The sequence below is a fragment of the Haliotis rufescens genome, unplaced genomic scaffold, assembly GCF_023055435.1.
Source record: "Haliotis rufescens isolate VD_foot unplaced genomic scaffold, xgHalRufe1.0.p SCAF_4, whole genome shotgun sequence".
In the NCBI taxonomy this organism is placed as follows: domain Eukaryota; kingdom Metazoa; phylum Mollusca; class Gastropoda; order Lepetellida; family Haliotidae; genus Haliotis; species Haliotis rufescens.
The window spans coordinates 39586346-39611149 of NW_025964112.1; the positions used below are offsets into that span (position 1 = coordinate 39586346).

At 43.2% G+C, this 24804-nt stretch overlaps 1 protein-coding gene across 1 annotated transcript in view; it reads right to left on the reverse strand.

Moving 5' to 3' along the window:
- The window catches only part of LOC124134734, a 462484-nt gene that overhangs the window by 214904 nt on the left and 222776 nt on the right, over nt 1–24804 (reverse strand). The gene's annotated exons all lie outside the window — the stretch shown is intronic.

Here is a 24804-nt window from a genome sequence, read left to right on the forward strand (position 1 = left end):
AAGGTTTTACATTTGTAATGAAATATTTTAATTTTCCGATAGACAACTGCACAAAAAGTATATAATAAATAGGATATTTCATGCTTCTCGTGACATATCATGTTTCTCTCTTATCCCGTGACGGGGGAAAAGAAGATATGTTCAATAGCGGCTACGCTATGTTCAATTGGGTTTAACGTCGCGTCCAAGATTATTGCACTTACATAGGGACGTGTATGCCCTGGATCGAACTTCGTACCTTTCGCTCTCTGGGGAGACGCTTTACCGACTACACCACGGAGGCGGTCAAGTTGGATAAATGGATTTACACTCGTGGTTACCTACAGTGTATCCGTTGAGTTTGTGTTCATTGTGTGAGGAGCTCTTTCTTGGATGATGACGTGCTACCTACCCGTGTTGCTGCCGATGCCGGCGTTGGTATAAGCTGCCCGCTTTCCAGACATGATAAGGACCTCCTGTCTTCTATCTCTCGTATTTGAACTTTCATAGCCGATGTAAATTGGGATATCGTCTCTCACCGTCCATCCCATTCTGTTGTAGGTATACAAGGCATACGTGGACTGGCCGTTAGTGACCAGCAGCACTTGGAACGTTGCAACCTTCACAGAAAATAAATCAGTTTAAGATAATGATCCTTTCGTAGAGGACGTAAATTATTAAACAAAAAGTACTCGCCACTTCGAGAGTCTGTCTGTCTGTTACTGAATCACTCCCTAAATCACACACACACACACACACACACACACACACACACACACACACACACACACACACACACACACACACACACACACACACACACACACACACACACACACACACACACACACACACACACACACTGAATCACGCACACACTCACTCATTCACTGACTCACGAACTCACCCGCTCTCTGAATTACACACACACTTACTCACTCATGCAGTGTCGCACTTACATCTCACGAATACAGCCTTCATGTTCTCTGTCGTTTTTTGCACGTGCTTTGCGAATTTTGGGAGATATTCGTGTTTTTCAGCAATTTTTTAAAACATTCTTTCCCAATTTATCTTGCAATTTCCGGGTATAAATTACGCACGGATCTGTTCCCTATCATTGGTTGCGATGATTAACACCAACGAACATGCCAAGACTGACCGCTCTCCAGAGGGAGAGAGCCATAGATATGCTGCAGATGGGAACGACACAGAGAGCGGTTGCCATTAACATGAACTGCTCCAAGATGACCATTACGAGACTGGTCGCACGTCTCCGACAGACTGGCAGAACCGCAGACAGACCACGGAGTGGCAGACCAAAGGTCACGACCCCGCAGGATGACCGCTTTTTACGGGTTCTTCATCTGAGGACCAGATTTCTTACAGGGAGGTCATTAGCTGCCAATAGCTTAGGACATCCGGTCAGCAGACGAACAGTGACCAGACGACTACGACATTATGGTCTCCGGGCTTATCGCCCTTTCAAGGGCATGACCTTGACCCGTCAACATCGACGTGCCTGACTGACGTGGTGCAGGCAAACTCAACTCTTCAAACCTGATGGGCGGACGCGAGTTTATCGACGACGTGGTGAACGTACGGCTCCTTCTTGTGTCCAGGAGGTGGAACCTTACGGGGGCGGAAGTGTGATGGGCGGCATTTGCGGGGACGAGAAGACGGAACTTGTCATCATCGAAGGCAATCTGACAGCACAACGCTACATTGACAATATCTTACGGCCTGTGGTTCTCCCTTTCATCCAGCGTCAACAACGGACGGTGTTCAAACAAGATAACGCCACACCCCATAAAGCCCGTATTACTAGGGACTTCCTCAACGCCAACAACGTGACTGTCCTGCCGTGGCCAGCTCGATCACCAGATCTGTCACCCATAGAACATCTCTGGGACCACCCGGGGCGTCGTCTTCGGAAACGTCAACATCCTCCCTTCACGAGACAAGCGTTGATCGTGAGGAATGGAATCTGATACCTGCAGTCGATGTGAGGACAAGGACTTTGTTGTTGAATTATTACATTCGCATTTTACTGTTCTGAATGATGAATTTCTACAATACAATTGTAATTGCTGCTTCAAATTGTGTTGGTCATATTTTATCCTAGAAATATCGTTTGTAACGTTTCTTTTGGCCGTCAGTTTATGATTTCTTACCTCGTCAGATGAAGATTGTCCCTTCTGTGGCACGTGATACCACGTGACCACCAACGCCCATGTTGCTTTGAATGTGCTGTCAGAGATGTATTTCTTAATCCAAGTGGAAGCTGTTTCAAGCCTATTGCTGGTGCCACTGTATGCCTGGTAGTAGATGGCAGTTGTGTTGGGCCTATTCGCGGACGTGATGTCAATGTCAGCCCAGTAAGGACACAATATGTTCTGGGTATTGGTGGGCAGCGATGGCGAGTACGAACCAAACCGCGTCCCAAAACTTATCACGCCGTTTGTAGAGATCTAGACGGAGGGATGAACACAAAACAGTCAGGAGTGAAAGAAGGAAGTATAAGTAGGCAGCCAGTCTCGAAGGTTATATGATATGATACACCCTGCGTGATACACCCTGCGTGAGCGCCTATGTACCGGCGAGGGGTATAGAGGCTCTCACTCAGGGTACAATCAGATATTTTCGGTTGCGTTTCCGAAACACATCTGATGTCCAGTTTGGAGCCGATATAATCATATCATATATTGTTAAGTAGTTCGGCACGTCCAATATATGAGATTTGAACCTTAGAAGGGTATATAGAAAACATTGACACGAGTATCTAAGATAAGTATATACGCTGATTCATTTATTTAAATATATTTTTTATTTATTTATTTTTAAAAATTTTTTTTTTTGGGGGGGGATATTTTTTGGAGTGAAGACCGAGCACATATTTTCATAAAGGTTTTCTTCAAATAATCATGGTCCCTAACTTTTTGTTCAGTATATATAGATATATACTGGCCTGTAATGCGTAAGGTAATGAAAATGTATTCAATAGTTGCATGGTACTACACAATATATTTTGAAACAACTGTACATATACTCAAAGGCAGAAAATATTATGACATACAAAAAACACATGCGCAACATTTACTAACGTAAGTAACTTTACACATGTGTAAATATAGATACGTGCGTATATGTAAATTTACTATGCGTTTACACGAAAAGCATCTTAGGTGTGTAAATAAAGTAGATTGTGTAGGGCACACCTATTCGTCACTCTGTTCACAACTTTCAACACAAAACAGGTTGTTGTCCAATCAATGTTGAATGAGAAGAGAGTTACTTCACCGAAATATTTCCCGTGAAGCAACATGTGTTTGATTTAATTTGTACACAAAATTTTGACTCCTTGAAACCAAAAGAAAACACCGTCCGCTCAACTCTATATATACACATAAAAGTTGGCAACTGTTGACAATTTGATTGGTGTTGGCAAAAGAACAAATATTAATAAGATCATCCTTTTACGTTGACATAAACGTTCACATTTCAACATATACACACAGTGCAAATTTACTTTTATATTTGCACCTGCTCCAGACATGATGCAAATTTGCTCCTGGTGTAAATATACACATAAGTAAACGCGTTCACATGACAAGTATACTATGGCATACCCAAAAAAGAAAATTGGTAAAAAGTATTTTTTTGCCGAGGAAGGAATAGGAAATGTTTTTGATGCACTCGCACTAAAGTCACTCTATGTCATAGTAATTTACATATGTCACAGTATATCTGAACTTATATATATATATATATATATATGCAATAGTGCATCTTTACTTACATAAATTTCATAGTATATCTGACATATACGTCACAATATACTTTTGATTACAAATACGTTTCAGTATATCGAACTAACATATATGTCGTGAAATATCTAAACTTACATGCACACCAAAGTCTATTTTAATTTACATACATATCACAGTATATCTCTACCTACATATGCCGTAGTATATCAGCTGAACTTACATATATGTCACAATGTTCTTTAACTTATATGCATATCATTGTATTTCTGAACTTATATATAAACTGATATACGCAAAATAAGGTATGCCGAGTTTGTTTTTATGTAAATGGTAATTGACAAAACTGTTGCTAATTTTGACTATGTTAATAATATAACCATCACTAATTCCTGCAAGAGTTTGTAAAAAGTAACCTGTGGCTGGATAAATATGTGTAAAAACAATTGGTTCGCTTAAAAATGGGGTACGAAATGAATTTGCAATCATGTTTGAAATGCTGCGAATCTGTGCCGAAAAAAGCAAATGTATTGTTTTTTCGAAGATAAGGTGTCTAAGATCCCCATCAACAGTTTTGTATTATGCGATTTTTTAAAAGTTTCAAATAATATAATATTATTGTATTCTTTGAGTGTTGACTAAGCGGCAGTACAATTTATTTTTTAGATATGATATCGCTGACGTAAACTATGTTCATATGATAAGATCAACAAAGAGGGAGAGTTTATTTGCTCCTCCATTAATATCCCGGTATTTCTGAACTTACATATATGAAATAGTATATCTCTGATGAAAACGGGATTCCATCCTCAACGGTTATCATCTGGAAACCTTCATCCTGGGTGGACATGGTTGAATCTGAAGCGCTGCGACCGTAAGTGAACATTTCTGTTGAATGGAATGGAAGCCCAAAATCATATATCTATTATTTAGAACCCCAGGCTTAAGACGTTTTGTCTAAATAGTTCACGGAATGAAATGGGGTTTAACGTCGCGTTCAAGGTTATTGCACTTAAATACCGACGTGTGTGTGTGTTTGCTTGCGTGCGTGCGTGCGTGCTTGTTCTCGTCCGGACTAATGCCTGTTTTAGTGCTTGCCCACTGAGATACCATGCCGCAGTGTAACATTTCTAAACCGACCTGGCACACTATACTGACTAGAGAGTCGATCATTTCTTGTTTTAGCCCCTCAATGCGGACCGCCAGGCAGGGAAGCAAACAAGTACAATTTTTAAAGTCTTTGGGTATGACGTTTCTGGGGATCGTACCACCCACCTTCCGCTCTCCAGCCAGACACTCTATCCACTATACCATGGAGGCGGTCTCATGTGTACTGATTGTGATGTGCTCTGTTGACCATGTGAACCGAGTGTGCTGGGGTTTGCTGATCATGTGAACATAGTGTGATATGTCATGTTGACCATGTGAACATAGTGTGATATGTTATGTTGACCATGTGAACATAGTGTGATATGTTATGTTGACCATGTGAACATAGTGTGATATGTTATGTTGACCATGTGAACATAGTGTGATATGTTATTTTGACCATGCAAACGAAGTGTGATCGGGTACGTTGTCCGTGTGATGGAGAATGTTCACTGTGTCAACTGAGTGTGATGGGTATGCTGACTGTGCGAACTGAGGGTGATGGGGTATGTTGACTGTGTGAACTGAGTGTGATGGGATGTGTTGACTGTGTGAACTGAGTGTGATGGGATGCATTGACTGTGTAAACTGAGTGTGATGGGGTATGTTGACTGTGCGAACAGAGAGTGATGGGGATATGTTGACCATGTGAACAGAGTGTGATTGGGTATGTTGACTGTGCGACCTGAGTGTTATGACGTATATTGACTGTGTGAACTGAGTGTGATGGGCATGTTGACTGTGCGACCTGAGTGTGATGGGTATGTTGACTGTGTGACCTGAGTGTTATGACGTATATTGACTGTGTGAACTGAGTGTGATGGGCATGTTAACTGTGCGACCTGAGTGTGATGGGTATGTTGACTGTGTGACCTTAGTGCTATGACGTATATTGACTGTGTGAACTGAGTGTGATGGGTTCTGTCGGCTGTGAAAACTGAGTGGCAAGGGATATGTTGACTGTATGAACTGAGTATGATTGGTATGTTGACTGCGTGACCTGAGTGCAAATGTGTATGTTGACTGCGTGAACGGAGTGGGATGGGATGTGTTGACTGTGTGAACTGAGTGTGATGGGATGCATTGACTGTGTAAACTGTGTGTGATGGGGTATGTTGACCATGTGAACTGAGTTGGATGGGATATGTTGACTGTATGAACTGAGTCTGATGGGGTATGTTGACTGTGTGAACTGACTGTGATGGGTATGTTGACTGTGCGACCTGAGTGCAATTGCGTATGTTGACTGTGTGAACGGAGTGTGATGGGGTATGCTGACCATGTGGAGTGAGTGTGATGGGGTTTGTTGACCATGTGGAGTGAGTGTGATGGGGTATGCTGACCATGTGAAATGAGTGTGATGGAGTATGTTGACCATGTGGAGTGAGTGTGATGGGGTATGTTGATCATCTTGAGTGAGTGTGATGGGGAATGTTTACTGTGTGAACCGAGAGTTATGGGGTATGTTGACTGTGTGAACCGAGAGTGATGGGGTATGTTGATCATGTGGAATGAGTGTGATGGAGTATGTTGAACATATGGAGTGATTGTGATGGGGTATGTTGACCATATGATGTAAGTGTGATGGGATATGTTGACTATGTGGAGTGAGTGTGATGGGGTATGCTGACCATGTGGAGTGAGTGTGATGGGGTATGCTGACCATGTAGAGTGAGAGTGATGGGTTATGTTGACCATGTTGAGTGAGTGTGATGGGGTATGTTGACCATGTGGAGTGAGTGTGATGAGGTATGCTAACAATGTGGAGTGAGTGTGATGGGATATGTTGACCATGTGGAGTGATTGTGATGGAGTATGCTGACCATGTGGAGTGAGTGTGATGGGGTATGTAGCCATGTGGAGTAAGTGTGATGGGGTATGCTGAACATGTGGAGTGATTGTGATGGGGTATGTTGACCATATGATGTGAGTGTGATGGGATTTGTTGACCATGTAGAGTGAGTTTGATGGGGTATGTTGACCATGTGGAGTGAGTGTGATGGGGTATGTTGACAATATGGAGTGAATGTGATGGGGTATGTTGACCATGTGGAGTAAGTGTGATGGGGTATGTTGACCATGTGGAGTGAGTGTGATGGGGTATGTTGACCATATGGAGTGATTGTGATGGGGTATGTTGACCACGTGGAGTGATTGTGATTGGGTATGTTGACCATGCGGAGTGTGTGTGGTGGGGTTTGCTGACCATGTGGAGTGAGTGTGATGAGGTATGTTGACCATGTGGAGTGAGTGTAATGAGGTATGTTTACAATGTGGAGTGAGTGTGATGGGATATGTTGACCATGTGGAGTGATTGTGAGTGAGTATGCTGACCACGTGGAGTGATTGTGATTGGGTATGTTGACCATGCGGAGTGTGTGTGGTGGGGTTTGCTGACCATGTGGAGTGAGTGTGATGGGGTATGTTGACCATGTGGAGTGAGTGTAATGAGGTATGTTTACAATGTGGAGTGAGTGTGATGGGGTATGTTGACCATGTGGAGTGATTGTGATGGGGTACGTTGACCATGTTGAGTGTGTGTGATGGGGTGTGTTGACCATGTGGAGTGAGTGTGATGGAGTATGTTGACCATGTGGAGTGAGTGTGATGGAGTATGTTGACCATGTGGAGTGAGTGTGATGGGTTATGTTGAGCAGGTGGAGTAAGTTTGATGGGGTATGTTGACCATGTTGAGTGAGTGTGATGGGGTATGCTGACCATGTGGAGTGAGAGTGATATGGTATGCTGACCATGTTGAATGAGTGTGATGGGGTATGTTGACCATGTGGAGTGAGTGTGATGGGGTATGTTGACGATGTGGAGTGAGTGTGATGGCGTATGCTGATCATGTGGAGTGAGTGTGATGGGGTATGCTGACCATGTTGAGTGAGTGTGATGGAGTATGCTGATCATGTGGAGTGAGAGTGTTCGGGTATGTTGACCATGTTGAGTGATTGTGATGGAGTATGCTGACCATGTGGAGTGAGTGTGATGGAGTATGTTGACCATGTGGAGTGAGTGTGATGGAGTTTGTTGACCATGTGGAGTGAGTGTGATGGAGTATGTTGACCATGTGGAGTGAGTGTGATGGGTTATGTTGAGCATGTGGAGTGAGTGTGATTGGTTATGTTGAACATGTGGAGTGAGTGTGATGGGGTATGTTGACCATGTGGAGTGAGTGTGATGGGGTATGCTGACCATGTGGAGTGAGTGTGATAGGGTATGCTGACCATGTTGAATGAGTGTGATGGGGTATGTTGAGCATGTGGAGTGAGTGTGATGGGGTATGTTGACCACGTGGAGTGAGTGTGATGGGGTATGTAACCGTGTGGAGTGAGTGTGCTGGGGTATGTTGACCACGTGGAGTGAGTGTGATGGGGTATGTAACCGTGTGGAGTGAGTGTGCTGGGGTATGTTGACCATGTGGAGTGATTGTGACGGGGTATGTTGACAATGTGAACTGAGTGTGATAGGGTATGTTGACCATGTGGCGTGAGAGTGATGTGGTATGTTGACCATGTGAAGTGAGTGTGATGGAGTATGTTGACCATGTGAACTGAGTGTGATCGGTTATGTTGTTGATGTGGAGTGAGTGCGATGGGGTATGTTGACCATGTGTTGTGAGTGTGATGGGGTATGTTGACCATGCGGAGTGTGTGTGATGGGGTTTGCTGACCATGTGGAGTGAGAGTGATGGGTTATGTTGACCATGTGGAGTGAGTGTGATGGGGTATGTTGACCATGTGGAGTGAGTGTAATGAGGTATGTTTACAATGTGGAGTGAGTGTGATGGGATATGTTGACCATGTGGAGTGAGTGTGATTGAGTATGCTGACAATGTGGAGTGATTGTGATGGGGTGTGTTGACCATGTGGAGTGATTGTGATGGGGTATGTTGACCATGTGGAGTGTGTGTGATGGGGTGTGTTGACCATGTGGAGTGAGTGTGATGGGTTATGTTGAGCAGGTGGAGTAAGTTTGTTGGGGTGTGTTGACCATGTTGAGTGAGTGTGATGGGGTATGCTGACCATGTGGAGTGAGAGTGATATGGTATGCTGACCATGTTGAATGAGTGTGATGGGGTATGTTGACCATGTGGAGTGAGTGTGATGGGGTATGTTGACGATGTGGAGTGAGTGTGATGGAGTATGCTGATCATGTGGAGTGAGTGTGATGGGGTATGCTGACCATGTTGAGTGAGTGTGATGGAGTATGCTGATCATGTGGAGTGAGAGTGATGGGGTATGTTGACCATGTTGAGTGAGTGTGATGGGGTATGTAGCCATGTGGAGTAAGTGTGATGGGGTATGCTGAACATGTGGAGTGATTGTGATGGGGTATGTTGACCATATGATGTGAGTGTGATGGGATTTGTTGACCATGTAGAGTGAGTTTGATGGGGTATGTTGACCATGTGGAGTGAGTGTGATGGGGTATGTTGACAATATGGAGTGAATGTGATGGGGTATGTTGACCATGTGGAGTAAGTGTGATGGGGTATGTTGACCATGTGGAGTGAGTGTGATGGGGTATGTTGACCATATGGAGTGATTGTGATGGGGTATGTTGACCACGTGGAGTGATTGTGATTGGGTATGTTGACCATGCGGAGTGTGTGTGGTGGGGTTTGCTGACCATGTGGAGTGAGTGTGATGAGGTATGTTGACCATGTGGAGTGAGTGTAATGAGGTATGTTTACAATGTGGAGTGAGTGTGATGGGATATGTTGACCATGTGGAGTGATTGTGAGTGAGTATGCTGACCACGTGGAGTGATTGTGATTGGGTATGTTGACCATGCGGAGTGTGTGTGGTGGGGTTTGCTGACCATGTGGAGTGAGTGTGATGGGGTATGTTGACCATGTGGAGTGAGTGTAATGAGGTATGTTTACAATGTGGAGTGAGTGTGATGGGGTATGTTGACCATGTGGAGTGATTGTGATGGGGTACGTTGACCATGTTGAGTGTGTGTGATGGGGTGTGTTGACCATGTGGAGTGAGTGTGATGGAGTATGTTGACCATGTGGAGTGAGTGTGATGGGTTATGTTGAGCAGGTGGAGTGATTGTGATGGGGTACGTTGACCATGTGGAGTGAGTGTGATGGAGTATGTTGACCATGTGGAGTGAGTGTGATGGAGTATGTTGACCATGTGGAGTGAGTGTGATGGGTTATGTTGAGCAGGTGGAGTAAGTTTGATGGGGTATGTTGACCATGTTGAGTGAGTGTGATGGGGTATGCTGACCATGTGGAGTGAGAGTGATATGGTATGCTGACCATGTTGAATGAGTGTGATGGGGTATGTTGACCATGTGGAGTGAGTGTGATGGGGTATGTTGACGATGTGGAGTGAGTGTGATGGCGTATGCTGATCATGTGGAGTGAGTGTGATGGGGTATGCTGACCATGTTGAGTGAGTGTGATGGAGTATGCTGATCATGTGGAGTGAGAGTGTTCGGGTATGTTGACCATGTTGAGTGATTGTGATGGAGTATGCTGACCATGTGGAGTGAGTGTGATGGAGTATGTTGACCATGTGGAGTGAGTGTGATGGAGTTTGTTGACCATGTGGAGTGAGTGTGATGGAGTATGTTGACCATGTGGAGTGAGTGTGATGGGTTATGTTGAGCATGTGGAGTGAGTGTGATTGGTTATGTTGAACATGTGGAGTGAGTGTGATGGGGTATGTTGACCATGTGGAGTGAGTGTGATGGGGTATGCTGACCATGTGGAGTGAGTGTGATAGGGTATGCTGACCATGTTGAATGAGTGTGATGGGGTATGTTGAGCATGTGGAGTGAGTGTGATGGGGTATGTTGACCACGTGGAGTGAGTGTGATGGGGTATGTAACCGTGTGGAGTGAGTGTGCTGGGGTATGTTGACCACGTGGAGTGAGTGTGATGGGGTATGTAACCGTGTGGAGTGAGTGTGCTGGGGTATGTTGACCATGTGGAGTGATTGTGACGGGGTATGTTGACAATGTGAACTGAGTGTGATAGGGTATGTTGACCATGTGGCGTGAGAGTGATGTGGTATGTTGACCATGTGAAGTGAGTGTGATGGAGTATGTTGACCATGTGAACTGAGTGTGATCGGTTATGTTGTTGATGTGGAGTGAGTGCGATGGGGTATGTTGACCATGTGTTGTGAGTGTGATGGGGTATGTTGACCATGCGGAGTGTGTGTGATGGGGTTTGCTGACCATGTGGAGTGAGAGTGATGGGTTATGTTGACCATGTGGAGTGAGTGTGATGGGGTATGTTGACCATGTGGAGTGAGTGTAATGAGGTATGTTTACAATGTGGAGTGAGTGTGATGGGATATGTTGACCATGTGGAGTGAGTGTGATTGAGTATGCTGACAATGTGGAGTGATTGTGATGGGGTGTGTTGACCATGTGGAGTGATTGTGATGGGGTATGTTGACCATGTGGAGTGTGTGTGATGGGGTGTGTTGACCATGTGGAGTGAGTGTGATGGGTTATGTTGAGCAGGTGGAGTAAGTTTGTTGGGGTGTGTTGACCATGTTGAGTGAGTGTGATGGGGTATGCTGACCATGTGGAGTGAGAGTGATATGGTATGCTGACCATGTTGAATGAGTGTGATGGGGTATGTTGAACATGTGGAGTGAGTGTGATGGGGTATGTTGACGATGTGGAGTGAGTGTGATGGAGTATGCTGATCATGTGGAGTGAGTGTGATGGGGTATGCTGACCATGTTGAGTGAGTGTGATGGAGTATGCTGATCATGTGGAGTGAGAGTGATGGGGTATGTTGACCATGTTGAGTGATTGTGACTGAGTATGCTGACCATGTGGAGTGAGTGTGATGGAGTATGTTGACCATGTGGAGTGAGTGTGATGGAGTTTGTTGACCATATGGAGTGAGTGTGATGGAGTATGTTGACCATGTGGAGTGAGTGTGATGGGTTATGTTGAGCATGTGGAGTGAGTGTGATTGGTTATGTTGAACATGTGGAGTGAGTGTGATGGGGTATGTTGACCATGTCGAGTGAGTGTGATGGGGTATGCTGACCATGTGGAGTGAGTGTGATAGGGTATGCTGACCATGTTGAATGAGTGTGATGGGGAATGTTGACCATGTGGAGTGAGTGTGATGGGGTATGTTGACCATATGATGTGAGTGTGATTGGGTATGTTGACCATGTGGAGTGAGTGTGATGGGGTATGTTGACCACGTGGAGTGAGTGTGTTGGGGTATGTAACCGTGTGGAGTGAGTGTGCTGGGGTATGTTGACCATGTGGAGTGATTGTGACGGGGTATGTTGACAATTCGAACTGAGTGTGATAGGGTATGTTGACCATGTGAAGTGAGTGTGATGGAGTATTTTGACCATGTGAACTGAGTGTGATCGGTTATGTTGTTGATGTGGAGTGAGTGCGATGGGGTATGTTGACCATGTGTTGTGAGTGTGATGGGGTATGTAACCATGTGGAGTGAGTGTGCTGGGGTATGTTGACCATATGGAGTGATTGTGATTGGGTATGCTGACGATGTGGAATGAGTGTGATGGGGTATGCTGACTATGTGAACCGAGCGTGAATAGGGTATGCTGACCATGTGGAGTGAGTGTGATGGAGTATGTTGAGCATGTGGAGTGAGTGTGATGGAGTATGTTGACCAAGTGGAGTGAGTGTGACGGGGTATGTTGACAATGTGAATTGAGTGTGACAGGGTATGTTGACCATGTGGAGTGAGAGAGATGTGGTATGTTGACCATGTGAAGTGTGTGTGATGGAGTATGTTGACCATGTGAACTGTGTGTGATGGGTTATGTTGTTGATGTGAAGTAAGTGTGATGGAGTATGTTGACCATGTGGAGTGAGTGTGACTGGGTATGCTGACCATGTGAAGTGATTGTGATGGGGTATATTGACCATGTGGAGTGAGTGTGATGGGGTATGTTGTCTGTGTGAACCGAAAATAATTGGGTATGTTGATCATGTGGAGTGAGTGTGATGGGGTATATAGACTATGTGAACCGAGAGTGATGGGGTATGTTGACTGTGTGAGCCGAGAGTGATGGGGTATACTGACCATGTGGAATGAGTGTGAAGGGGTATGTTGACTATGTGGAGTGATTGTGATCGAGTATGGTGACCAAGTGGAGTGAGTGTGATGGAGTATGTTGACCATGTGGAGTTAGTGTGATGGGGTATGTTGACCATGTGAAGTGAGTGTGAGGGAGTATGTTGACCATGTGGAGTGAGTGTGATGGGGTATGTTGACCATGTGGAGTGAATGTGATGGAGTATATTGACCATGTGGAGTGAGTGTGATGGAGTATGGTGACCATGTGGAGTGAGTGTGATGGAGTATGTTGACCATGTGGAGTTAGTGTGATGGGGTATGTTGCCTGTGTGAACTGAGTGTGATGGGATATGTTGACTGTGTGAATCGAGTGTGATGGGGTATGTTGAATGTGTGAACTGAGTGTGGAGGGGTATGTTGACCATGTGAATTGAGTGTGATGGGGTATGTTGACCATGTGAACTGAGTGTGATGGGGTGTGTTAACAATGTGAAGTGAGTGTGATGGGGTATGTTGAATGTGTGAACTGAGAGTGATGGGGTATGTTGACTGTGTGAACAGAGTGTGAAGGGGTATGTTGATTTTGGAAGTGAGTGTGATGGAGAATGTTCACTGTGTGAACTGAGTGTTATTGGGTATGCTTACTGTGTGAACTGAGTGTGATGGGGTATGCTTACTGTGTGAACAGAGTGTGACTGTGTATGTTGATTTTGGAACTGAGTGTGATGGGGTATGTTGCCTGTGTGAACAGAGTGTGACGGGGTATGTTGACTGTGTAAACTTAGTGTGATGGGGTATGTTGATTTTAGAAGTGAATGTGATGGGGTATGTTGACTATGTGAACTTAGTGTGATGGGGTATGTTGATTTTGGAACTGAGTGTGATGGGGTATGTTGACTGTGTCAACTTAGTGTGATGGGCTATGTTGATTTTAGAACTGAATGTGATGGGGTATGCTGTCTGTGTGAACTTAGTGTGATGGGGTATGTTGACTGTGTGAACAAAGTGTGACGGGGTATGTTGCCTGTGTGAACTGAGTGTGATGGGGTATGCTGATTTTGGAACTGAGTTTAATGGGGTATGTTGAATGCGTGTACTGAGTGTGATGGGGTATGTTGACTGTGTGAACTTAGTGTGATGGGGTATGTTGACTGTGTGAACTAAGTGTGATGGGGTATGTTGCCTGTGTGAACTGAGTGTGATGGGGTATGTTGACTCTGTGAATCGATAGTGACGGGGTATGTTGAATGTGTGTACTGAGTGTGATGGGGTATGTTGATTTTGGAACTGAGTTTGATGGGGTATGTTGAATGCGTGTACTGAGTGTGATGGGGTATGTTGACTGTGTGAACTTAGTGTGATGGGGTATGTTGCCTGTGTGAACTGAGTGTGATGGGGTATGTTGACTGTGTGAATCGAGTGTGACGGGGTATGTTGAATGTGGGAACTGAGTGTATTGGGGTATGTTGACTATGTGTATGGATAGTGACGGGGTATGTTGAATGTGTGTACTGGGTGTGATGGGGTATGTTGACTGTGTGAACTGAGTATGATGGGGAATGTTGCCTGTGTGAACTGAGTGTGATGGGGTATGTTGACTGTGTAAATCGATTGTGACGGGGTATGTTGACTGTGTGAGCTTAGTGTGATGGGGTATGTTGCCTGTGTGAACTGAGTGTGATGGGGTATGTTGACTGTGTGAATCGAGTGTGACGGGGTATGTTGAATGTGGGAACTGAGTGTATTGGGGTATGTTGACTGTGTGTATCGATAGTGACGGGGTATGTTGAATGTGTGTACTGAGTGTGATGGGGTATGTTGACTGTGTAAATCGAGTGTGACGGGGTATGTTGACTGTGTGAACTAAGTGTGATGGGGTATGTTGCCTGTGTGAACTGAGTGTGATGGGGTATGTTGACTCTGTGAATCGATAGTGACGGGGTATGTTGAATGTGTGTACTGAGTGTGAAGGGGTATGTTGATTTTAGAACTGAATGTGATGGGGTATGTTGACTGTGTGAATCGAGTGTGATGGGGTATGTTGACTGTGTGAACTGAGTGTGATGGGGTACGTTGACTATGAGAACGGAGAGTGATGGGGTATGTTGACTGTGAACTGAGTGGGATGAGGTATGTTGACTGTGTTAACTGGGTGTGCTTGGATATGTGCACCATGTAAACCGAGAGTGATGGGGTTTGCTGACATTGTGAAAGAAGTTTGATTTTGTTTTTGACCATGTGAAGTGAGTGTGATAGGATATGTTGACCATGTGAACCGGGTGTAATGGGATATGCTCACCATGTAAAGTGGATGTGGTGGGTATTTTAACCATGTGAACTGGGTGCTGTGGGATATGTTAACTATGAACTGGAAACTGTGAAATGTATGTTTGTGTTACCTGCGTAGCACTCCTGGTCTTCTCGGACGAATCCGTCCTCACATGTACACTCGTAGCCCGTCGTCAGATCTGTACACACATCAAAGGGGCCTTTACAGTACTCGCGGTCTAGATCTCTACACTCGTTTTCTGAAAATATACAGTATAAATGACATGATACATACGACAGCTCAACATGCATTTATTAGATACCATAGACCGCCTCCGTGGTCTTGCGGTAGGGCACACACACACACACACACACACACACACACACACACACACACACACACACACACACACACACACACACACACACACACACACACACACACACACACACACACACACACACACACACACACACACACACACACACACACACACACACACACACACACACACACACAAGCACACAAGCACGCACACACACATACAAGCACGCACACACACATACACACACACATACAAGCACGCACACACACATACACACACGCACGCACACACACACACAAGCACGGACACACACACACGCACGCATGCACACACACACACATACATACAAGCACGCACACACACATACAAGCACGCACACACACACATACAAGCACGCACACACGCACGTACTAGTGCTGTAAGGACATCACTCTTCTGAACGTTTATTAATATCTATCACCAGAATACGAAGAATATACCGTTCGGTTATATCGGAATGTTTCCTTCATTTAACGTGACTATTAAGTATTGTGAGGAGACGATTAAAGTAAAACGTCCTGGGTTTGTGTTAAAGAAAATCCATTATTTTCATAAGTTAGATTTAGAATATGTTGTTTTCCTTAGAGAAATTGTATGATTTTATTTACAGGAATGAATGAAATAATAAGTGAACTGTATTTTCGCTTCATAAACTGTCATATATTGTAAGGCAAATATTATAAGGAACAATTAAAAATGACGTCTTCTGTATTTACATTTACAAACAATGAAGTTTCAACACAACTTTCACCTTATATATGGATTTGGATGAGACATTTGTATTCTTGTGGTTTACAAATTACAAAGATGTATCCTAACAAAGACATCCTAACTAATACTCCTGAAACTTCTAATAAGACCTCCTCAGGTCTGTAATTCTGAGCTGGAGAACATCTTAATGTTATTTTTTGCATTTATCAAAATGCATTCTGTGGAAGCGTATTTGTACCATATTTAAAAATAATCATTATCATCTTCGTAGATGATACTTACGTCCAAGTAGACTATACTTTCATATGCTTCTATAAAGCATTCCGTTTCTATCTAATGCTCATTTTTCTACAAGATATCAAACCAAACCAATTCAAAAATTCTCTTTCGCTGACAGTATGTTTCCAACCAAAATATACTGCTTCACTACGGAGATTTTAGGTTTGCAGTTTTTTAATGCTTGACTTCAATGGTTTTTATTTTATTTTTGGATGTATAAACGTAGACAAAACCTGTTGTGCACACTGTGTAAATCCCTGCACTGGAGGTTTAAGTTTATATCTCCAAAAACTTAAAAATATACTTAAGTTCAAACTTATGAATAAGTACATCAACAATAACGCATAAATTCTTTGTAAGGACAAGCACAACATACTGCAGACAACGATGTAAAATCAGTGACATAGTTTAGTGCAATATTGAAAAACAAGCCCCGCCCACTCTATTATGAGCCAATAAAAAAACAGTTGTCCGCTGAAGGGCGTGGCCTTTCTTTCTGTTTATGAAATCAATTCCTTCGTTAGCCAATCAAATATCTGGCATCACCTACAATTTATGATTTATTGCTTATTTCCTGTATTTATACAAAACCTATTGCTCCCATGCTACTATTCATACAATATATCAAGAAAAGACGTCTCAAAAATGTTTGTTTTTGCTAAAAATATATTTTCAGACATATTAAAACATGCCAAAAGAAAGTTTACACTCGTGTTTTATGATGGCTAGAAATGAAACAAACAAGAAATGGTTATTCGATTTTGATGTGTTTGATACGGTTATCATAGTTGTGTGTTAAAACTCAACATTTTGTTAACGTTTGTAATTTTGAGGCGCAAACATGTCGAGGGTTTTGAAAAGGCTATGGGGTGTTGCTTAACTTATGCTAAGGTGCATATTGATAGCATATATTGTATTGTTATATTGTTTGATGTTGTAAACGTGAATATTAAAACGGTTATTCATCATTTATTGGTTCTAGTGACTCTTCAAAACATTACTCTATGTCAAACAACTTTAATTTTTTTAGGAACATTTTTGGTGGCAAAACAACTCACCTAGACCAAAATGGAATATTTACCAACCTGGTATCTTTAAAAAGAATAACGTGTTCCCAAATATCCTTGAAAAGATAATGATCGATCTCCAGGGGAGTTGGGTATAACAGTATTTAGGTCATATCACTTTGGGCTTTTCCTCACGTGCGACACATAAGCTGACACACAGTGATATTATATTATAATATTGTTCAAGGCGGCCTTTATCTCACTCCCACCTTCCAATCCTCACTCACTCCCTGAATGACACCCTGACTCAATCGCTCATTCACTCACTCACTCACTCACTCACTCACTCACTCACTCACTCACTCACTCACTCACTCACTCACTCACTCACTCACTCACTTCCTCACGCTATGAATCACTATCAAGTGATGATACCAGATGACTGAAATGGTTGGCTTATCCTGCCACAACCAAGGGAAAGTCAACCGTTCCCCTAAACAAACACGGAAACATAAGGTACAAGTAAAAATATGGACTTGAATCAGACATCTTTTTTGTCACTGATGCGTCAAATTTGGAAAGGTCCTCCACATAAAACATTTTGAAAGCTTTACTTAACCTTGGATAAACTACGCCTTCCACACTCACCCATACACTCACTCACTCACTAATATTTTTATTTCTGCAGAGATGGGTAACATGTTTTGAATTATAAAGTAATAGTGTTTTCTTCAAACGAGGAATTTGTGAACACGTTTCACAAACAACAAACGACCAGGTTACAGAAGAGATGTAGTGTGTGTATCTTGTTTTAATTGTCTTATTCATCGAGTGTGGGATTTTAACAAGCTAAATCCAACAGTAATAATTAATGTCTTTTACGCGTAGTAGTAATGTAAGTATTACACAAAATGTGTTGCGTTTGGTTCACAAAGGTTTCACTAAGGATCCATAAAGGATTCGCCAAGTGTCCACACAAGGTTCCCCAAGGGTTCATCTTTGGTTCCCAAACTTCCGATGGGTTCCCAAACGTTTTAGCATAGGACACAAACGTTTCTGCTTTAACAAAAGGTTCATCAGTGTCACTAAAGGTTAGTCAGCATTTCAACACGGGTCGACCAACTCAAATCCTTATCAATGGTAAGTGTTATGTGGGTGTACTGCCTCATGCATTTGTCATCCCCGCCTCAACAACCACAATAACAATATAACTGTTATCATCGATTGAATGTCACTCGATGAAATGAAAATGAGTAAGTGAGTATGGTTTTACGTCGCTTTAGCAATATTCCAGCAATATCATGGCAGGGGACACCAGAAATGGGCTTCACACATTGTACCCATGTCGGCTACCACTAGTACCACTAGGCTACCCTTCGACCCCTCGCCTACATTACATGCTTATCCTTTCGCGAACACCTGGTGTCATCACTGATTTTCAGTGATCCATTCATTTAATGTTCACCCCTATTTCACCTTTTTACGCCCAAAGGAATCTGTTTCGGTGGATAATTCTCTGTCGTTGTGATTATATATTTACCTATCACGTGATTGGTGTTTATCGTCAGTGATAAGGATACGTAGGATGACAAAAATACACGAAAACAACATATAGAATTACATTAATTTTACTGAAGCAATTAAACATGGTGAATGTTTTATACCGAGGGAACATAGACAGCATCTGTGGATTCGCTCTCTTTATGTGTAACTGAAAGAATTTGCGTATGTGTTTTTTTTGTAGGATGTTTATTTCACGAATTTGTGCAGAGAGGTATGTCACACAAGGACACAATGTTCTGACATAAAAAAAGACATTCATTGGTGATGCTCTACTTTAGAAAGGGGAAAAAGGGAGTTTATTCACCACGGCAAACACAGATGCATTACAACAGAACAATGTGATCACTTGGGCGTACACCAAGCCCTTCTTTGTTGTCAAATCGCAGCTCAAAATAATACGTGTGCATCTGGGTATTCAGCCCGACGGAGTTACCACTGTACTTGAATATCAACACTTGGGACCACCATTGCAACCCCTCCTCCTGTGTTACCACAGTTTTGTGGGATTATAAATTCCTGTTTAGAAACCCCATACATGGGTTAATATATGCATGACATGCCCTAACTTGTACTCACCTGATCCGGAGGATTCGTATACCTCTCTCTTGTGCCGCTCGTGTTCCAGGTTGTACTCCGAGGGGAGTAGGTCTGAATTCAAAGCGTCCTCTGATAACAGGTCGACCTCTGATATGTATTTCCGATCTAGAGATGTGAACCTGACTATATCTGAACCTTTTTCGAAACTTTGAAAATCACGCGTCTTTTTCAAACTGACGTTACTTTGTTTCTTCATTGAAATAAAGGATTCTTCCTCCAGCAGTGTGGCGAGGTCCTCATGCTCGAAATCGGAAAATTCATGACAAGATGGCGGTGCAACAAGGAAACTGATGCGTCAAATTTGGAAAGGTCCTCTACATAAAATGTTTTCGAAAGCTTTACTTAGACCTTGGATAAACTACGCCTGACATATGTCAACGTGCCACAACCTGTATTTTGTTATGTATCAAATATGTCTGATTGCTATAAGCTGAATGTCCACTTGTACCTTTAGGGTCATTTAACATTACTTTTGTTTTGCATTTGAATATATGTGCATCAAACTGATATATTGCACTGGTACGTGACACGTATTTCACCGTGACGTGACATGTGTACCCCTGCTACATGACATGCCTCCGCGTTATGCAATATAATTCTACTGCGTCGTTACATGTGTATCACCGTGGCAAAACATATTTCACTGTGTGGTGACCTGTATTTCACCGTTAGATGCGATTATTTCACCATGACATGAGATTACTTCGAAGTGACTTTAAATGGCCTGTATTTCACAAAGACGTTATGTATTTCACCGTGATGTTATGTATTTCGCCGTGACGTTACATGTATTCCACCGTGACGTTACATGTATTTCGCCGTGAGGTGATGTATTTCACAGAGACGTTACATGTATTTCACAAAGACATTATGTATTTCACCATGACGTTGCATGTATTTCACCGTGATGTTATGTATTTCACCGTGACGTTACACGTATTTCACCGTGATGTTACATGTATTTCACTGTGACGTTACATGTATTTCACAGAGACGTTATGTATTTCACCGTGACGTTACATGTATTTCACCATGACGTTACGTGTATTTTACCGTGACGTGATGTATTTCAGAAAGACGTTACATTTATTTCACAAAGACTTTATGTATTTCACCGTGTCGTTACATGTATTTCACCGTGATGTTACTTGTATTTCACAAAGACGTTATGTATTTCACCGTGACGTTACATGTATTTCACCGTGACGTTAGATGTATTTCACAGAGACGTTATATATTTTACCGTGATATTAAGTATTTCTTCGTGACGTACCGTATTTCATCGTGACGTTACACGTATTTCACAGTGACGTGATGTATTTCACCGTCACGTTACATGTATTTCACCGTGACTACGTATGTAATACACCGTGACTGGATATGTATTTAAGATTTTATTTGAATATGTGTGAATCTACGCAAACTGTGCACAAGGATCTCTACGTTTTTAACTCCATAAGCGCAAAACAGATATCGAAGTCAGTTGTTATAGATACATACGCCAACAGTAATAACTTCACAAACTGCTTAGTTTAGTCATGGATACAAAATTAACTCTAGACAACAGGGCAAAATCAGTGACATATTTCTGCACCATAATGCACCTGAAGCCCGCCCCATTCAGTTATCATCCAATCACGAAACAGTAGTCTGTTAGTGGGCGCGGCCTGACATTTTTCACCTAAAACAGTATTGCTTGGTTAGCCTATCAAATTCCACGGAATTACTTGCAATTTATGTAAACTGGACGGTAAAAGAAAGTATAGGTCGAGTTCCATGATCGATAAAAACAAGAAAAGGTTTTGTTGTGAATTATAATATAATCTAGGGAGGGGTAACAAATGATTGATCAACCACAGTTTGAATGAATTTGTGCAATCACAGGTAATGTAACCTCAAGGTAAACAATGGTTGGGTAAGAAATTTCATTTTCAAAAGTTGTTTGAAATGTCACCAAAAAATTGTCAGACACACTACAAGTTCATTGTCGACACAGTTGCCTTCAACAGCGTGTATGACCTCCAGCTGCCTCAATGCATGCTGTGATACGCCGCCTCATCGATGACGTCAGGCTTCTGATGACGTGGACTGGAATCCGTTGCCACTCGTCTCTCAGGACCTCCTGCGATTCTTGTCTGTTGACGGGAGGCTGATGTAGTGCTCTAATCTGTCTGTCAAGATGGTCCCAGAGATGTTCAATAGGATTTATATCGAGTAAGTGGGCAGGCCAGGGCAAAACGTCAACGTTCTGCTGGTTTTTTCCGAGTCAGTCTTGCAGTATGGGGCCTGGCATTGTCGTGTTGAAACAATGTCCCCTGCTGTTGGTTTTGTAAGAACGGAAACACAACTGTCTGCAACACTTGGTCTCTGTACTGCACAGCGTTCAGGTTTCCCTGTATAATCACCAAATCAGTCTTCTGATCTCCACAAATAACCACACCATGACACCTCCCCCGCCGAATGGATGGACCTCTCGAATACACGCCGGAGCGAAACGTTCCCCTCTGCGTCGATAAAGTCGTTCTCTGCCGTCATTTCGAAACAAGTTAAACCGACTTTCATCAGTAAACTGCACTCGACGCCAATTTCTGACTTGCCAGCGTCGAACTTGCCTCGCCCGTCGCAGTCTCAGGCGTCAAGGTTCAGCAGTCAGTACCATTCCTCGGAAAGGACGATACGCTCGGATTCCAGCAGCACGAAGTCGTCGTTGTACTGTACGTTGGCTAATGGGATGACCCAACGCTGTTGCCGTCGCCGTCGCCGTTATGAATCTGTTTCGCAGGTGAATGAGCCGTATCTGACCGCTTCCAGTGGTGTCGGTGTCACTCGGGGTCATCCGGTTCCAGGCCTGTCCTGTGTCCTCCCAGTCTGCCTGTACCGTTGAATCAGCCTGGCTACTGGACCTGTGTTGCCCCCATTTCGGCCATACCGATGTCTCTCTCTCTCTCTCTCTCTCTCTCTCTCTCTCTCTCTCTCTCTCGCTCTCTCTCTCTCTCTGCTCCTGTGACAGTCGAGGATTTATTTTGTGTGCTTTCATCACGTGTGGTTATACCCTGCAGACGAACGCATTTATACAGCTAACATGCACGTGCATTTTATGCCAGAGGCGGAAATCTGTTTTACCATTTTTTTTGTCACCGCACGAGCGCCGTCAAAGGTGACCCGTTCGGGCGAGGTGTTTTTGGTACCTGTTCCTGGGCAGTCATATTCCCAATACCCACTTTCCACTAGTTATCGCTGTTTTTAGGAAAAGTACAAATTGCCAACCTATACTTTCTTTTGCCGCTTAGTTTATTTCTCCGTATGTTTTAACCGCGACGAAACATGTATATGCGTTATACATATGCGTTATATATGACATGAGGTACAACTGTGTCATATAATTCGATTTTATAGCATGTGTTTATCCTTGATATGACGTGAGACATTCTGCTACATGACATATACATTGAGGCCTTGTCAAGAATTCCCACCTGTTTGAGCGTGTGCAGCTGCAGGACGTGGTTGCAGCAAAAACACAACAGCCACAACAAGCAGCAGGGGAACTTTCCGTCTATGAGGAAACAGTCTCTGAACACCTGCAAATAAAACATAGGTGTCAATACATGGTAGAATTCAAGCATAGTTCTGATACCCTTATATAAAACATCCTTTACATATCCCCACCCCACTCACCGCGATCCATTCTATGATTGATAATATCCGATTGACAGACTAATTGCTATTTGTGACGTGTGACGTATCCCCTGAGGTTCAGGGTATCCAAAACTCGTTATTACCTCAGTAGCAAATGGCAACGCCAGAGAATGGCCATTTCGATAATCTGATAAAACAGCCTCCATTTGGAAAATAACATGAATGGATCACTGAAAATCAGTGATGGCCCTACCGGTAGAACCCACCACTCACACAATTTGAATAAAACTCCCGTAACACACATGATATGTAGGTATATAGCAGATTGTTGTATTGCTTTTCTTTTTTGCCTTTACTTGGTTCACCGACCTTAAAGGAATTATTTAAATTGTTGTTTAAACGTTATTAAACATCTGGTGTCATCATGATGTTACACAAACTACACCGCTCCTGAAATCCTAGTAGTAGGATTAGTTTTCTTGCACACTGAGAAGCCACAGGTTCATAGTACAATTCTGTTTTCGGGAGTGGTTGCCGATATGATAAACAGGTTATTCTCTAACATAGCCTGACAAATGAACACTAATAGTTTTTTAGGGATATGTTTATCAGTTATTGACATGATCGATATAAATCTGTGTTAAGCCGGATGTTCATAAAAGGGCAGTACTATATTTACTGAACCGCAAATGAAACGTCACCATGGATAGATATATGAGAAACCTTATTTGTACAAACACTGTACACATACTTTGAGAAATATTAAAAAGATGAAACTTGGGCAAACTGATCATCAAGGTTAAAATTAAAGTGTCAAATGTCCTTAAAGAGAAACACAACACCAGTCTCTGAGAAAATGGCATCACACGTCAGACCCTCTCTCTCCCTCTGCCATCTGTTGTTGCTGGTGGCGACAATGCTGGTGCTGTGTTGCCCACCGAAGACGGTCACGGCGATAATGTGGTGTCAGAATGGGTCCTCGGTGTGGCCTGTGACAGTGGAGGAGTCGTCAATCGTCGACGCACGGTGTCCGCACTAATGTGTCGATTGTGTGTCCCCATTGTCTGTGGAGCAGTAGCAGTAACAAGGCGATCTTGAAGATGATGTCGCACAATCTGACGATCCTGACGTCGGGTGGTGACCCTTGGTCTTCCACTACGTGGTCGGTCATCTGTAGTGTTAGTGGTCTGGTACCGTTGCTGGAGCCTGTATATGTTCCTTACGTGGACTTGAAATGCATGGCTACTTGCCCGGCGAATTGTTCAGCTTGCAATCGTCCAAGGGCTTGGTGTCGCTTGTTTCTTTTCAATCTTGGCATGTGGTAGCAATTCAATAACGTGTGAATGTTATCCGATCTGGGTGGATTTTTATAGGGCAAGAAATGGGGGAACGCATGTGCATTTCAATGTGCATGGACTCACGTGCATCGGGTTACC